This window comes from Eleutherodactylus coqui, chromosome 3 (assembly GCF_035609145.1).
Source record: "Eleutherodactylus coqui strain aEleCoq1 chromosome 3, aEleCoq1.hap1, whole genome shotgun sequence".
Lineage (NCBI taxonomy): Eukaryota > Metazoa > Chordata > Amphibia > Anura > Eleutherodactylidae > Eleutherodactylus > Eleutherodactylus coqui.
This window is the reverse complement of record NC_089839.1, coordinates 57,779,170-57,797,109: the sequence shown is the minus strand read 5'-3', so window position 1 is coordinate 57,797,109 and position 17,940 is coordinate 57,779,170. Positions and strand designations below refer to the sequence as shown.

Sequence of the window (17,940 nt, the reverse complement as noted above, 5' to 3'; positions counted from 1 at the left end):
CTAAAAACAAGTTAGCCTACAGCTGGTTTCAAACTGTTATTTTTGCAATTGCACTGTATTTTTCGGGTTTTTATGCATTGTTTCCATTGATTTGAGTGGGGTTTAAAAAAAATACGGAAAGCCTTCGGTTTGCTTCTGTTACATTGGGTTTCCGTTTTTGTTTTTTTTTTTTTTTACAGGAAAATAGCGCAGCTTACAATGAAAACCGGATGGGTCTTTTTTTTTAAAATTTAAACCTCATTGAAATTAATGGGGGAAAAATGGATCAGTTTCTTTTCGATTGTAATTTCAGTTTCTCTCCTCCAAAAATGGAGCAGAGAGACGGAAACCCTGAAGTAAGTGCTAACGTACTACATAAAGGTCCATTTACACATAAAGATAGTTGCGCAAAATTCGTGTAAGCGAACAAAAATGTGCAATAATAATGAAGTCTAAATGCCAAGCCATCGTGCTGTATTCTTTTACTTTTCGTTTGTCGCTCACTTTCAATCAGCATAAACATTATCGCTATTTCGCTCACTTCTCACATCCTCTAAACGATCCCCTCTCAGTGTTTCACATGGGATGAGTATTTCTCTTAGGCTGGGTTCACTCTGTGCAGAAAGTCCGCACGGCAATTCTGCCTGCACCTCCTTATCCCAGGATTAGCCAGCAAACTGGCCGAGATTTTTTTTTTGTGCTAATCCGCATGAAAACTGGCATGCGGCGTGGAATTCAATTCTGCAGCATGTTAATTCTTTTCTCGTTTCCACAGCGTCGTCTCTATGGGCAGAGAAAGCCGCAGCAGAATGCCGGAGGCGAAACTGCTCCAAACCCCCACGGCTAAACGCTGCGGGTTTTGAAGCTGCGCTTATCCTGTGGAAATCTCACGGTTTTTCTGTTCGGTCATTCCACGGGATTTTCGCCCTAAGTGACCCCAGCCGTACTCTCCTTTCTGTTCCCCTGGCAGTCCAGCGCTCATGCGTTACCTTGATCTTTGTATGCGAGTAGCATGTCCGTGCTGAAGCCAATCTGTGGCGGGCATGGTCACGTGTCGTACCACTCTGCAATAGGAGACATGATGCCAGGAATAAGGCACATGACAGCTGCGGGCACGCTGAATATCTGCAGCGGTCGTCAACACTAAGACGCATCACTACTGCACGTAGATGTAGACCGGTGGGAGCTGCAGAGCCGGGTCGCTGGGAAAATTAGTATTGCTTCTTTTTTTCTCTTTTGCAAAGTTGGATTACACCTTCAACATGCTAGGAATTTTTGAATAAACTTTCCGGATGATTCATCCTATCTGATGGCAGATGGTTTTGGTACGGTAGAGGAAATGATTAGAAATATGAAGGCTCATTACTGGTTGTATCCAGGGCCAGCTCTTTTGGGAAACAAATAGTTAACCCTATCTGCTGATTTATACAGTAGCATGGAGTTGAATCAGATAATATGCAGAATAGAAATCTATCTTTTTTTTTTCTTCTGATTTATCACAATGATAGTAAAACATGTCAAAAAGTACAATCTTTGGCCAAGTTCCTAGAAATAATTTCCAAGCCATTGTTGCTTAGCTCTTCTATTGAATACTGCACTGAATATCCTGAGATAATAAATGCGAGTCTTTGTCTGCAGTGCATACAATTTATATTTTATTTTTATTTAACTTTTTTTTTCTTCAATGGGTGCCACAGCTGTCAATATGGAGGATGGCGCGGAACACAAAACACTCAAATGACAGGAAGGCTAATAATTAGCATTAATACAAAAAGACAAAATGAGAAGAACCTGCATTGTTCACTTAAATAAAAAGTTTTTTGCTCAATCAGTTGGAGTTGTTGTTACAAATACGGCCATGATACAGAATGGGGAAGGGGGTATTTATAGCGGGCATGCACAATACATCTGTTTTTGCCTAGTACACCGCACACACAAATTTACACCTGCCAGTGGGACTAGTACCTTTTTAGTACCAAAGCACTATTACCTCTCATGTAAATCTGGCAATAGATAAAAAGTTGAATATTGGCAGGGCAAACTTTCAGCTGGCAGTCATCTGCCCCAAATCCTCCATTCGGCTTGGCATTTTGCCACCTATCTCAAGAGTACTGGTCAGGAAAGAAAAATCTGCATTTTAAGACTTTGCACATGGCAAAACTGTGTGCACGGAGCCTATATGGACACAAATGAGGTCTTTGCATTTCCATATTACAGATTTGTAAGCAGGGGGAGGGTGTGCTGCCATGTAGTGTCTCTGTACTCTGTCTCCCCTTGAAGCAATCTTTCTAGAGGTGAGTTGTTAAAAGATCTTGCATATCTGTATTGTAGCAGAGACGCATGGAGGTACTGTATGGGCCCATGGCAGACCAGGGACACTGCATTACAGATCCATACCGCATGATTCTGTAATACAGCTGTGGGCACTAGGCCTTAAATTTCTTGTTCCTCCAGATGGCAGCCTTTGGCCAAGGCTCTGCCCGCCCTTTATAGGTATTACATTGTCAATCGTGACCATATCTGCCTTCCAATATGTAATTCACATAAACAGCAAAAAAAAAATCCAATAAACAATCCATGCAAAAATATTAATGTAGGTATGATGGCTTAGGATCTGAGAATAATCTTATAAACATGTCCTAAACAATCAGATTTAGATAAGCTTCTTTTCCAAGCTCAATTTGAACCAAAAGCTGAGAGCAATCAAAAATATTGGTGCCTTCACAGCGGCCGATGCAGACTGTATGTGGGGCGAATGATTGTTGATGCAGTCATTTGTTCCCTGCACACATTACATGTCGTCGGCAGCACATCCCCGTTTACATGGTGAGATGTTCTGCAAGGAGCATTGCGTTCTGGTGCCTGATAATGGATGTGATCAACCAGTAAAAAAGCATTTGCTTGTTGGTTGATCGCCACAGGGCAATGATCAAATGAATGTTCATTCCTGATCGGCCCTTATAAATGACCCACAGCACAGATTTATCAGATTGACTGAATTACCAGCTATATCTCTAGTTAATTTACAGTTTTTTCAACATTCAGTAACTAGTAGTTAAATTAGCACTAAAAATGCCGCAATTTACCAGTAAATACAGCCATGATGAAGTCTCATATAGACTGTTTGGATGGGCATGGTCTCTGATTTATCTGGTCATGTTCTCTATTTAGTAACTATTCCATTAGTTGTCTTTCACACACAAGGGCAGATATACCAATACTAGCTAATAGGCAGATAGTGCAAACTTACACTATACCACCTATTGGTTGGTTTGTCCTAGCTTTGGCCAGAAAAAAAACATCAAAAATGAAAACAAAACCTTGTGGAAAATCATTCATTTTCATTACTATGTAGAACCTTAAAACCTATTTGTAACGTGTGTTCTGGTAAGTAACATAACATGCCTGTGGACGGTTTTTTGTACAGCAAAAGTCAATATTGACTTATTTTAGGTCCCATATTTAACCCGCTGGTACTGAAATGAATGTTTCAAGGGTTTAATCACTATAGGGTGTCCTTGGAGCACACTTCAAAGTATTACTATACCTTTGATAGACTGCAAGAGGAGCACAGTTCCTGACAAATAAGAGATTTTAACTTTGAAGTAATCTTGAGAGTTATGGTCTTTAGGGATGTCCAGAGGTCTGAGAGTTGTAGGGTGTTTACACTAGATAATGGAGAGTTCAGCTTTTTTTCTTTAAAGGGCTGAGGGCCCCTACATGAGCCTTGTCTAAGTGCCAGCAATAAAATGGGGCAGACTGGAAATCAGGGTATTAAGCATTTTGCATGTACGGTGTATAGCTTATAGAGAAACACTGAGAATTTTGGCATGTACAGGCCAGTCTAGTGATTCAATGTGATGTCTTTTGCTGAATACACTTCTTTAGGCAGTGGAAGCTGTTAATTATACAAAAGGAAGGAAGAGTCATGTCTGCCACCCATGTCACCCAGCCAGGGATATATTAACATAATTAGAATTAACGTAATTAGAAAACACAAACATTACAGCCTAGCAAGACAATAGAGCAATAGGTGGAACTTGTTTATGGCTGTTTGAGTTTCCTACAAGTCACTTCCAATAATAACAATGTCTACTATAATCTCTCCATTTGTACTTGGGAAGTTCAGCCCCAACAGACTCACACCTCAGCGACTATTGTGTATAGTTTAATATGGATAACAGCATAGGTAAACCTAAGGTAGACCTCTGATGAAGAAAACAGCTTCTATACACATCCTTCATCCATATTGAATGCCCACTGAGACCCCCACTAATCACTAAAATGAATGAGAAGCACTAATCTGACTGTTGTACCCGTTCAGCTGTTTCCATCACAGCTCGCAGTGGTGTAGGAGCTACATAGAAAGTCTACGGAGTTTATACACTGCTAACAAAGACAGCCAAATGGGCTCAGTGCCCAGCTGTGGAATTTTGCCCTTTCATTTTAGCTATTAGTGGGGGTCTGAGCACCCGGACTCCCACCAATCAAAACTTCTTAAGTGTCACTTTTACTTGTCAGAAACTTTTCAAAAAGTTTTAGGTATACTTTAGGTTGGCCATACACATTAAATTGAGGTAGGTTCGTGTTTTAACAACCATTCAACAAACCTTTTGCAATACATCTTTTAGGCCATATTGGCCATGACGGTTGTTCAGACTGCCCATACCTGTTCAGCGACACTGGGAAAAGGTTTTGCCATTTGATTTATCAGGGGAAAAACATGAGCTCAGCCAAACGATTTTCAGAGGATGGCATGTCATAGCTCAACTAAAAAGATTGTTGTTAAATGTCACCTTATAAATGATCATTTTAGTTGAAATTGTCAATTTTCATCAACTGTAGTATAATGTATATGGGCACCGTTAAGGGCATTTTACGTGATCTGATAATCGGGCAAGAACTTTCTTCCCAACGTTCTTGTGCTCAAACCTCGGGCCATGTGTAAGTGTGAGCACCAGTTTATTGGCAGATTTGTTCATTTAGATGGGCATAAAAATGCTTATCAGATTTGCAGCTGATCAATGGCAACTTTATTGGTACAAACTATCGTATTAACCCTCTCCAATCCACTGTCTGACCTCTGAAGACATTAAGATTTAAGGCTGTACAGCTCCGAAGCTTGAAGAGATCCGTCGGGGTTCTCTTACTGTATATTGCCAGCCTCTCTGCTGTTGGAGCCTATCCAACATGTCACCTCATGCAGTACTGGCTTTAGCCAGCATATTGTGCTTTGTATAACGGCAGAAAGAGTAAGCCCCCTAGGAAAACCAGGATACAAATTGGTTTGGAAAGGGGTTAATAGTTGTTTAATAGTCTGAATTCATCTTTGTAAACTCCTGTTAGATGATTGACGATCATGTTGATCAGGGCAAATTGCTACATGTAAAAGAACCCTTAGTGCCCTTTTTCGCAAGCCAATTCTCTGCCCATTTTAACAAGTCAGGAAAATCTGGTGATTCAAAGTGTGGAGGTGGGTAACCGGTAGAAGTTATGTATAAGGTTTTACTGGAATGAGGGGTTTGCGGAACATTGGTGAACCCCCTCAAGAATCCAGGTTAGCCTATAAATTATCACATGTTCATCCAAGTTTCTTTTGGAGAGTAGATACTCTTCCAGTGTTTTATGCCATTAGGACAATAGATGCAATACTAGAAATGCAGCACATTTTGGAGGGCTTACTAACAATTCTTACTCTTTTCTCAAGCATGAAAGACATTTTGCACCTCTATATTAAAAAAAAAAAAAAAAAAAAAGACACGTTCATAGGAAAAGATTGGTTGTAATAGACGCAATCTTTTTGTACACCGAGGCCTCACTGCACATAACTCTGCATAAGGGATTTTTTCCAGTGGGTTAAGGTGCATAAGTGATGTGTCCTTGTTGTGATGGTGTAAAAAATTGGCGAGAAACACCATTTGTATATCTTTGTTTTGGTTTTTTTCCTACGGATCCTGCTTTTCAAGGATTCCGACTCAGTAATTTGTGCATCATTGTAACAAGTGTCACTCAACAAAGAGCTTGTAAATCGATACTCATTACTGCTGTTCACATGCGGCAGAGTAATATTTATAATCTTTATTTGGCGGCAACATATTCCACAGCGCTTACAAAACGGGGGGGGGGGGGGGGGAGGGACAGATACAAAAATATAAAAACCACGGTTACATAGTAATTAATCGATGGAAACATTAGGGGTGAGGGTCCTGCTCCAATGAGCTTACATACTGCAAATAGTGGGGTTATACAGAAGGTAAAGGGGCTGGAGATTTGCATGGTATGGTGAGGTGGAGAGTGAGGGATGCTATACACATAGATAATAGTCAGAATTAAGCCTTATAGTCGCTGAGTTGGTATGAATGCAGGAAGTGGTTGATTGCAGTCTGTAGGACAAGGAGCATGTTATCAGGCGGAGTAAATAGGGGTTTGGTTTAGGGGATATGGTATGCTTCCCTGAAGAGGTGCGTTTTTAGGGCACGCCTGAAATTTTGTGCGTCAGGGATTGCCCGGATAGTTTGGGATAGTGCGTTCCAGAGGACTGGTGCTGCTCTGGAGAAGTCTTGGAGGAGAGAATCAAATTAAAGAGTCACTTAATCTGATTTCGTTAACGGAGCAAAGCAAAAGCTGCTGGGTGGTGGATTGAGATGAAGGGAGGTAATATAGGGTGACGCGCTGCTATGGAGAGCTTCATGGATGATGGTAGTGAGTTGGAATTGAATTCTATATTTGATGGTCAGCCAGTGCAGTGACTGGCACAGGGCAGAGGTGTCCTAGTAGCAGCTGGACAGGAAGATGAGTCTAGCTGCCTCATTTAGGAGTTGCAATAATCGAGGCGAGAGTGGATGAGGGCAACAGTGAGCGTTTTTAGCGAGTCCACAGTGAGAAAGGGGTGGATTCTTGCAATGTTCTTGAGATGCAGGTGACCTTTGGGTGAGAGATTGGATGTAGTGGGTAGAGGAAAGATCGGAGTCGAAAGTAACCCCAAAACAGCGGGTGTGCTTTCTGGGAGTTATGGTGGTGCCACACACTGAGATGGAGATGTCAGGATGAGGTCGGTTAGTGAAGGGCGGAAACACCAGTAGGTCAGTTTTTTGAGAGGTTCAGTTTTAGGTAGAGAGAGGATATAGGGTTAGAGACAGCGGACAGTCAGTGGCATTCTGAAGGAACGGTGCTGTGATGTCATGGAAGGAGGTGTATAACTGGGTGTCATCAGCACAGAGATGGTACTGAAAGCCAAATCTCCTGATGGTTTGTCTAATAGGAACTGTGTAGATGGAGAAGAGAAAGGAGTCAAGGATCGAGCCCTAGGGGACCCCAACAGCAAGGGAAAGAGGAGGGGAGGTAGAGCCTGCAAATGATATGCTCAATGAGCCATCAGATAGGTAGGAGGAGAACCGGGAAAGAGCAGTGTCCTTTAGGTCTATGGAGCATAGCATGTTGAGGAGGAGTTTGTGGTCAGCAGTGTCAAATGCTGCGGAGAGGTCAAGGAAGATCAGTAGAGAGTAGCCGCCCCTCGATTTGGCCGTCAGGTGGTCTTATGTGGATGAATGAACATTAATACAATTGTTCATCTTCTCACAGAAAACCTTTATCAGCAACACATCCTGTCTACACGGGAATGTGCCACTGGTGATTGAGCATTTTTATGTCCGCATTCGCACAAACATTCGTGCTTGATCATCTGTCTGAATAAAAATGCATTTGTCTCATTATTAGCGTTGAGCCAACTGAAACTGTTGTACCATGTTTTGGTCGAACTTTAAGTTTTAGTCGTCGAAAACCTGAATCTTCAGTTGTTTGTCTCAACCAAACTCACTATAATAATCTTCCTTTCTCCTCCTCTTCCTTCCTTCCTTAATCCTTTTCCTCTCTTCCTCCTCCTTCCTACTTCTTCCTCCTTTCTTTTCCTTTACTACCACCATGTTATAAACCAGTTTTAGGTATATTCATGAAGTTCCGATTTGGTTCAAACTAATGCAGACTGAACCAAAACTTTTGCCAAAATTTGACAAACAGGCTAAACCAAACTTTTATCGAGTTCACTCATCACTACGCATTAGTGTGACCTCATATCGTGACACATTATTTTGCAAAATAATGGAAAACCATTTTAAACCTAAATAGCCCCATCAAGCAAAAAAAAAAATCAGAATAGCTCAAAGTTAATCAGTAAATTAAACACTGTACATGTCAATAGGCAAGCCTAATATTTGCTCAGAACATAAAATGTTGGTTTACACAGGTAGCACTTCAAAACCTAATCTCAAGAAGCATGGCTAATGATCACTAATATAATGAGAACCCCTGCAGAACATTACAATCATATGGGCCACGTTGTTGTTTGTGATTGCTTTGGGAATACAATGTATCCTCACCGGGTGGGTTATAAGAATTCCTTTGCTTGCTTGGAAAGCTGCCATCATATGTGTGTGCTTGTAATCCAAGGTGAAAAATATGGCTGAAGAGTTTTGCAGCTGCACCAGTGTTTTTGGAAAGGGTTATGCCACACACACAGTGGAGCAATAGAGCCTTAATGGAGGAGAACCACGGTAGACATTAATGATGTGTTTCAAACAGTGGCTATAGAAGAATTACTTAAGTTCATCCATATTGCATGACTGTTCTATATGTTATCTCTCATGCATGTTTTATTATGGCCGTATGTGGGGGTTGATCTCTTCACCAGACGTAACAACCACTAGGGGAGTCCTTATCTCTATAGGGTTTCTTCTCTCTTACTTTAGTGAGGTGTTGTAGACCTGGAGACTTCCTGAGTCATGATTTAGGAGCCTTCTAAACATATCCCCCTAACGTTGGAAAGACTTCAGATATTTGGTCATTTAGCCTGTCTGCATTAATATTTCTTCCTTTGACATCCATAAGGAAGGGGCGGTGGGTCAAATATTCCATGCCTGCCAAATGTAATCTCTCGGCAAGTAAATAGAAATTCCACTAGTACATTTCACTATGAAACTAAATTGCTCTGCGAACTAAATCTTTCAAGTGATTTCCTCCATGTGTTTTTCAGCTTTTCCGGGTACATAAAACCTGTCTGTTTGCAGTCCTATATAAAGGATGTCCTTTACTCAGGAGAGCTGTGATTGTGTTTATTTATGTGCGTCCCGGCACCAGTGGTGACATAAACTTTAAAGGGAGTCTGATGACTTGTAGTTTGGACTGATGCTAAAACTTCAAGTGTCAAAGGCCTACAGACATGAACGTGGGATTTACTTTTACACAGCAGACTTTATATAGGCTTTTATTACATCATGTTTGGGGTGAATAATAGACCAGAACAGAGATTTACTGTTTGTTTTGTTAAATACAAGTCCATATACTCATCTTTTCTGCAATTCATATTTATTTCCAGATCATGTATTTGCATTTATTATATAGCGCCAACATATTGCCAGTTCCATACAGGGATTGTCGTCATTCAAATCATTCGCTTTCACCAATGGGTTTCAGAATATCAACATACCTCTACACAGGGCGATTATCGCATAAATAATCGCTTGGAACCGTGAATTTGGGAGATGGTGTACAAGTGACCACTGACAGGGCACTGAGCAAGGTCACTTGATCATTAGCATAACTAAAAACCAAGCGACTGTCGGACCATGTAACCAGGAGTCGCTCACTATCGGAGTTGCTGCCTGTTTACAGTGACTGGAGATAGGCAGCCGAAAGGTCTTCGCTTTGCCTCCATTCACAGAACAGATATTGCTCTTGAGCGATAGTCAGCGTGATGGCTGGTGGGCGCTTATGTGTCCGACAGTTGTCCCGTGTAGGGGGGATCACACAGGGCGGATTTGCCGCGGAAATTCCGCATGGAATTTCCGCGCGGCAATTCCGCATGTGGCCGCTAATCTCAGGATTAGCCAGCCATGTGGACGAGATTTCTCAGAAATCTCGTCCACACGGGACAGCCAATCCGCCCGAAACCGCGGCTGCGCCGACTGCAGCCGCGGCTTTGCCGACCGCAGCATGTCCATTCTTTTTTCTTTCCGCTGCGGTCGCAGCGGAAGAGCGAGCAGCCGGGCCGTTTCAAAGCTGCCGCAGGTTTTTCTGCGGCGCTTCTCCCGGCGGAAATCTCACGGTTTTTACTGCGGCCAAACCCCGAGATTTCCGGCGGGAACCCACCCGTAAAGTTATCTTTACACAACTACTGGGACCAGTTTAATAAAAAGAAAACACAAAGTGGTTGAGATTTTATTTTCTTTGTTATTTTGTGGCATGGGGAACATGGCTTTACAAACTGTCATATACTCCTCCCGGCTCCCTGCATCTCCCGCGTCTCTGCTCAGTCCTCTGTACCCAGTGTTTGTTTGTACAGGATGTCACAGGCTGCTGCAGCCAATGACTGAGCTCATTCTTCTACCACTGAGCTCTGTCATTGGCTACAGTAGCCTGTGACGTCCTGTACATAGACTGGTGCAGCCAATGACAGCTCAGCGATCTAGCACTAAGCTCTGTCATTGGCTAGGGTAGCCTGTGATGTCCTCTGCATAGGCTGACTGCAGCCTGTTAACATCATGTCACAGGCGAGACCTGAAGCCGCAGCGCAAGATGCAGCAGGGAGCTGGGGAATGTGAGTATATGACACTTTGCATTATTTTAAGTCATGTTTCCTGTATCACAAAATAACAAACACTATTGAACAACCCCTTTAACATATCAGTATTTTTGGGGGAGTGTGAAAGGGCTGTATTCACATGGGTGATAAGTCCGAAAAAGAATGCTTTTTATTTGAATTGATTCTTTTACACAATTTTCTTCACTTGGACCGACAGTCTGAGTTTGACAAATCATTGCATGTTCTACTTTTGTGCAAGACTTGCTCAAGTGTCGCGCACAGCACATGAATGGAGGGCTGTGCGAGTTGCGCTATCTAATCTTGGACCCAACTGGCACTTGGCTGTGGGAATATGGCCAGAACAGAAGAACCCTACACAAACCTGGAGAGAACATACAAGATCCATGTATTGGCTTGAGTTGAATCCATGATCAAAGTACTCTCATGGCTGCAGTGCCATTCCCTGGGCTACTGTGCTCTTTTCAATAACATTAGAAGTTTGTCAGGACCATAATGAATATTTGAAATACGCCATTCAGCTGTATCCAGATTGCATGATGTGATAGACAAGTAGATATGGAACCGTGTAGTCCAACCTGCATAACATCACACACCTCTGAATAAGCAATGTAGTTTAATCTTCGTTGTTGTCCATTTCTAAGAATGACAAATGTCTGAGAATTTCTTAAAGGGAACCAGTCACCACCTATGAGCACTATGAGCGATGAGTGGTTATGGTGCTCATAGGGCAGGTCTCTAGGAGTCCAAGGATGTAGTCCCCCCCCCCCCCCCTTTTGTTTTTTGTTCACCTGGGTTCCCATTCCTGCTTTATCTGTTGAGGACTTGCGGACAGTGCTGGGGACTTGTATTTGCGACTGTGCGCTTGCTAACTTCCATAGAGATTGTGTGTTCATGCAAAGTGGACACATCTGCAGGCGCTGTTCTCTATGGTGATGTCTGCAGAGACCAGAAACGGGGAGACAAGTCGGTATTAACCCTTTCCAATCCACTGTCTGACGTCTTCAGACATTCTGATTGAAGACTGTGCAGCTCCGATGTCGGAAGATGTCTTGCAGGGTATTCTTACTGTATGTTACTGGCCCCTCTGTTGTTGGGGGCCTCTCCAGCATGTCTGATACCACAGTACTGGCTCTAGCCAGCAGATGGCGCCATTGTATAATGGCAGAAAGAGAAAGCACCCCTAGGAAAACCTGAATCCAAAATTGGATTGCAAAGGGTTAAAAGTCCTGGACTCCTTGAGACCTGTCCTGTGTACACCATAACTTGCTCATAGTTGCAGACAGGTTGCCTTTAATTTGTTAAGCTACAGTGTTGAAATCAGAATTTACATTAATGTTGCTTAGTAATGATGTGATGATAAACCTTTTTGAAAAGTTCATATGATCAAGGAGAAAACACTGCTTTTGTGTTGGTAACATGTGAGCTGCATTTATTATTTAACTTCTCATATTGTTATATCCAGTTTTCATCTATGTACTCAGTAGGGGATAATGAACCCCTACTGATCGCCTAAATGGTGTCCTGTTTCCACCTGTGTGAATGGAGCAGCAGCTGTGCATGCATGTTCCCTTCTCTACGGGACTGCCGGAGATAGCTGAGCGCTTGAACTCTACTACTGTATCTCCTGCAGGTCCATAGAGATGAATGGAGCAGTAGCTGTGCATGCGTGTTCCCTTCCCTACGGGACTTCCAGAGATGGCTGAGCGCTTGAACTCTACTACTGTATCTCCAGCACGTCCATAGAGAAAATGGAGCAGCAGTGTAAATGTGTGGTCACCAATCTCCTCAGATGGGATGGAGACCGGACCACTATTCTGGCAATTTGTGGGGATCGCAGCAATCGGAGCCACACTGATCTGTCAGTTAACAGTTATCCAATGGATAGGTGAAAACTTGATAGTATGTCACATAACTGAAATACCCCTTTAAGATGATAAACCAGAGATGAAAGATCATCCTCACATCACAGCTAAATTTGTCAATAGACCCAAGGGCGTGCAGACCATAGAAGCAGATCTTGCAACTGCTATGGAACCCCTGGAGAAAGGGCACCCCAGCTCTGATTACAATCTGTTTTGCAACGGAGTAGTGAGAAAATAGAGCCTCATGTGGCGTAGTGTGTTAACACAGCAGAAATGCAGTTCTAAGCTCTTACTACAACCTGAAGCTTGTGGGTTCTGCTTGGGGATCAGGTAGCCGGCTCAAGGTTGACTCAGCCTTCCATCCTTCCGAGGTCTGTAAAATGAGTACCCAGCCAGTTGGGGGGGGGGGGGGGGGGGGGAGACTGGGAAAGGCAATGGCAAACCATCCACAAAAACAGTCTGCCAAGAAAACGTAACAATGCACCAGGGGACTTTACCTTTACCTAGTGAAAAAATATGTAGGACTGGGACCTTCCTCCAAAGAGGAACAAGGAGGTGAAGAATTGGCCTAAGGGTGACTACCCACTACAGTTTTTTTTCACTGCAAAATTCGCAGCATTTTTTCTGCAGGGGTCTATGGGACTTCTAATGTTAAAATTGCGATTGCGCAAAATCGCAATTTACCGTGAAATCGCGATTTTGCGCTATCGCGATTCTAACATTACAAGTCCCATAAACCCCTGCAGAAAAAAAAACGCAGCAAATTTCGCAGTGAAAAAAAAATGTAGTGGGTAGTCACCCTTGTGGTCATTTTTAAATAGCATGAAACGGGGAAAAAAGCTTTCCAGAACTGAGTGGTAAAACCAGAAAGCATAATCAAGGGCCTATTTAAGTCTTTGCTATGAGACCCCATCTCTTCTGCATATGCCACATTTAACTTTTAAACACTGTGAAAACTCTGTTTCACTACATGTGAAAGATAAGTGATCACGTCAGCCATTGCCCTACTCCTAGCACCGTAGCTTCCATCGCTGTGTTGTGATGACAGTGTACGACATGTGACCCCCTACGGCCATTGACTGCTTGCAGTAGTCACATGTTGAACTTTTTATGAACAAAGACTGGAAAGTTCATGGAAGCACAACTACTGGATCACTGCGAGGACGGGGGGGAGGGGGGAGGGTATGGTTTATTTTTTGTTGTATACCAATGGCAGCTATTTTTTTATTTTATTTTAATGTCTGATTACTCCATTAGGGCTGGATATACATTAAGCCATTCTGGCCACCATTATGCTTTTAGAAAGAAATATGCCACACTCCGAGGTCAAGTATCTGGTCTACATAGAGGACCGTTTCAATCATGGACGAGCCAATGTCAGTAATAAAGTGGGCATTTAGTGTATAATGTGAATATAGAAATATCCCGTTTGAAATATATATTTTTTTCTTTTAAACATCACTGTTATGGTCTTTTAAAAAGGAATGGTATATTGATAATGAAACGTCCGGTCACTCAATCATTGAACTTTCAAGGTGTTCACTTCTTTTCTTGTGCCAATGTGTTCTCCATCTGGTAACATCTCCTGGCATTCATATTCATTTCACCCCCTTGGAGACACTGGTGTGTGCTTGGATCTAGCCTTCTGTTCTATCCATTAGGGAATATGATACAGTATGTGTGCAGTGAGGCACATAGTAAAGACACAGAACATCAATTATTGGTACTCCCTGACATTTCACAGTTGAACTTTGATATCCATCCATAGTGTTGTCACGTATTCTCTGGCTAGTTGGAGCTTCTTTATTTAAATTAAGACAACATATTCTATATATGCCTGTTGTATCAGTCCAGCAATACTAAATAGAACCACGCTTTGCATTTCTTTTCTTTTTTCCCACACTGGCCAAATGACCAATGCAGACTTTTTGTTCATGATGCTGGTGTAGTCTACAATGTGTTTGTGTTTTCTGTTTCGCTGTGGTTATACATCAGTGGTTGCCTAATATGTTTTCGGTTTTGAAAAAAAAAAATTCCCCCCCCTATATCTCTCTTCCTGATTGGATCTGAAACCAGGTTTGGAAAAACCATGATGAATATACACCCAGTTTCCCTGAAAATAAGACATACCCTACAAATAAGGCATAGCATGATTTTCCAGAATTTTTGAGGATGCAAAATGATTTTTCAGGCTTTTTGAGGATGCTTGAAATATAAGCCCTACTCCAAAATGAAGCCCTGCTAACAGTTAATTTAAAAAGTCAATTTAAATAGTGTCCAGGCAGCTATACATGTAAACAAGTTAAACCTTTTTGAACAAAAATTAATATAAGACACTGTCTTATTTTCGGGGAAACACTGTAGATAGATCGCTAAATTGATATTGTACATACTAATGTGCCAAGTGTCAGCAAACGGGAACACATATTATGTAGGGCCTCCTCTAGCCTGGCAAAGTGTAGCAACTCAACATGGTATAGATTCCACAAAAAGACTTTTAGGGTCCAGTTAGCCACCTCATAAGCCCAGGTATCCAGTGTCATTGTGTTCATAGAGGCTCTCTGGTGGGTCTTCTTTTTCCCATATCCAATCGAAGCTTTAGAACTTTGCACTGACCTGCAGGATATGTGTATGGTGCCACCTCCATTGAATGTGGATGTGATTTCTGCTGGAGTTCCTTCTCTGTTAACCTGAACCATTCTAGTCATCAGATGTCACCTGTGATTAAGCACCCATGGGTGGCCACTGTGTTGTCTACTTTTACATATAAATGCTTTCTTTGACATTTTCCTGGTACACGCGTCACACGGTGGATTGTGGTGTATGGTATGTTCCATCCATCTGGCGCCCACTATCTTCCCATGGGCACGCTGGCCAGTGTTCAACTTCACTAACAAGAGAACTCTTACAACTTGTACAGGTAGGAGTATTCCCAAGCCATCACCGGAGGTAGCATCACTTCAAAATAAATTTACATACTGCTTTCCCATGACTTTTGTATATACAGGTGTAGTAAACATAGTCTTATTCAGGTTGTTTGGTTATGGTATCTCTTATTGGAGTCAAGAAATACTTGAGCGGCTCTTGTTTACACAGTCCAACAGTCGCTAGGTTTTTAGTCATGCTAAAATCTAGGTGGCTATGACAGGTGAGCAATTTCTTACTGTCATAACCTGTCAGCGTCCGCTTGTACACGGGATTATTGCCCAAATACGCTGCTGTTGGTGACAATTCAGGCGATAATCCCCCCCACACCCCCTTCCTATGTAAAGGTATCTTAAAAAAGAAAATTGTGTCTTTATAAAGCTACTTGTATGGACCAAAATACGCATACAAAAAAAGTAGTTAACCTACAAAACAAACCTCCACCGATCTAGTGCAAAAATTCTAGTGGCCGCCTCCAGGTTTTTGTTTAGAATGCCAACTGCAGCCAATCACTAGTAAGTGTGACCATGTGCCATACTTACTGGCATTACTGCTCATCGGAAACAAAGGAGCGGCAAGCAGCCAACGAAACTTTTATGCTAGTTTTATGCTGGCTTGGTAGGAAATTGAAGCAGTATTGTTTTCCATGTAATTTTTTTAGACTCCCTCTGCCAACCCTTTAATGATATGCAGTATGTTTACCTGCAGTACTGTGTAAAACCACAGCTAACACATCGTGACAGACCTTCATACATGTAATACACTTGTTTTCATTTTTGACACGACTTTTGACACATGTAGTTGATGTATTTCCAACTTAAAAATGGCTTAGTCATTCTAAAGCCCCAAATTGTGCACTTGAGGTTTTATGTAAATGATTTCTTCAGAAATCCAGTGGTGTTTGCTGTTTTGTCTACTCAGTGCTTTCTCTTTGAAGTTGAAAATCCAATAAGGAAAATGTGTGCAGTGAAGGCTGCTGCTCTCTTTTAATTCACCATTGTCATTCAGAGGCCTTTTTTCCTTCTTACTTACTCACTGAGGCAGAATTATCTGTGTTAAGAAAAAGTCTCAGAGGATTAACAAAAATGAAAGTCTTTCCTGAGGACTGTTACCAGTTGTGCATGCTGTCTCGGTGGGCTCCTTGGTCACGTGACATTCCTTCTACATAGCTGGGTGCATGCTGAGTAAACAAGCTACGCCTCTGTTGCCTTACTCCTCTAAAGAAGACCTTTTAAAGTTTGGAAAAACTTACACATACTATAAACGTTGGGGTATATTTTGATTAGAAAATAAAACTACTCCTGTTAAATTAGCATTAAACCTAAATTAATTGTATCTTATCTCTTAAAGGGTATGTCCAGGATTAGAAAAGAAAGATCTGCTATTGCATTTCCAAAAACAGGTTGATTGCGTTCATGAATCGAATTACTGACAGGAAATCTAGAAAACTGTCAGTCTCTCCATGATCAGTACTTTATGAGAAATGGATGTATGTGAGATAAACAATTACATACATGTGTGTATTGCCTGCATACATACTATTAGTCAAATATTCTTTCATGATCCACTGTATATTTTACTTATCTTTTAAACGTTGGTAGATGTATTCTTTTTGATGCTTATATGAGACTCACTATTGAACCTTTCAAGAAAATACATACTGGTCTACTTATGCTTTGAAGAAAGAGTAATATGTGGTAGTAATGAGAAGATTACCTGTAATCTGGTACTCATGGAATCAGTGTGATGGATTGTCTATTATATCCAGATTGACTTGATGAAATGGACCTTTTACAATATGATCAAAGAAAAGGCAACCCCCATGTAAAGCAGAGTTTGGGTCAGATCCCTTCATACTAGGGCCTAATACTTTTTCAGATCACATAGAATGTATGTTGGACATAACCATTAGATCTAGATTATCAGATTTCAATTGGGCCGGCTGATCATCTGTGTATGGCGGCTTCTTCACTCTCTTAGGATGGCAGATGTCGGCGATATAAGGATCAGGCAGGTGGATTTCATCTGCCTGTTCATTTTGCTCTTGGGAGATGAGCTGCTTCCAGAGGTGTGTCGCAGCAGTTTTCTCTCCCACTACATAAAAACGCATACATGGTTGGCCTAACTGAGCATTCCTGTGTCTGTGGGGATCAGGAGAGAGCTGTCAGCCAACCGAGTGAATGCAGACAGCTATCTCGTGCATGAAGAGCTTTAAGGCCCCCATAAATGATATATTTCTTCTGAAATCGCAGATTTCAGGGGTATTGGATGTCTGTTGAATGTGTTTGGAGCCCTTTCAACTTTTGATGTTGGGGGTGGGGAGGATGGGGATGTTGAACTTCAATGCCTGCTCCTTTTGTTCTGCATGGAGATGAGCTGCTGCCTTAACTCCCTACCTATGGGTTTGCCAACAAAACACATAAATGCCTTGAGTTTTGCCCCTCATTACCGAAGGATCAAACCCGAACTTCATTAGCGCCACAGGACATATTGGAGTCTGAAAACGAGTCTAACATGCCCATGCATGGTAGACAAAACTCAGAGCTGTTGGATATTTCATGTGCATAATCAAAGTAA

At 42.0% G+C, this 17,940-nt stretch overlaps 1 protein-coding gene across 2 annotated transcripts in view; it reads left to right on the top strand.

The window, feature by feature from the left end:
• The window catches only part of MACROD2 (mono-ADP ribosylhydrolase 2), a 1,963,046-nt gene that overhangs the window by 448,936 nt on the left and 1,496,170 nt on the right, over positions 1–17,940 (top strand). The window lies entirely within an intron of this gene.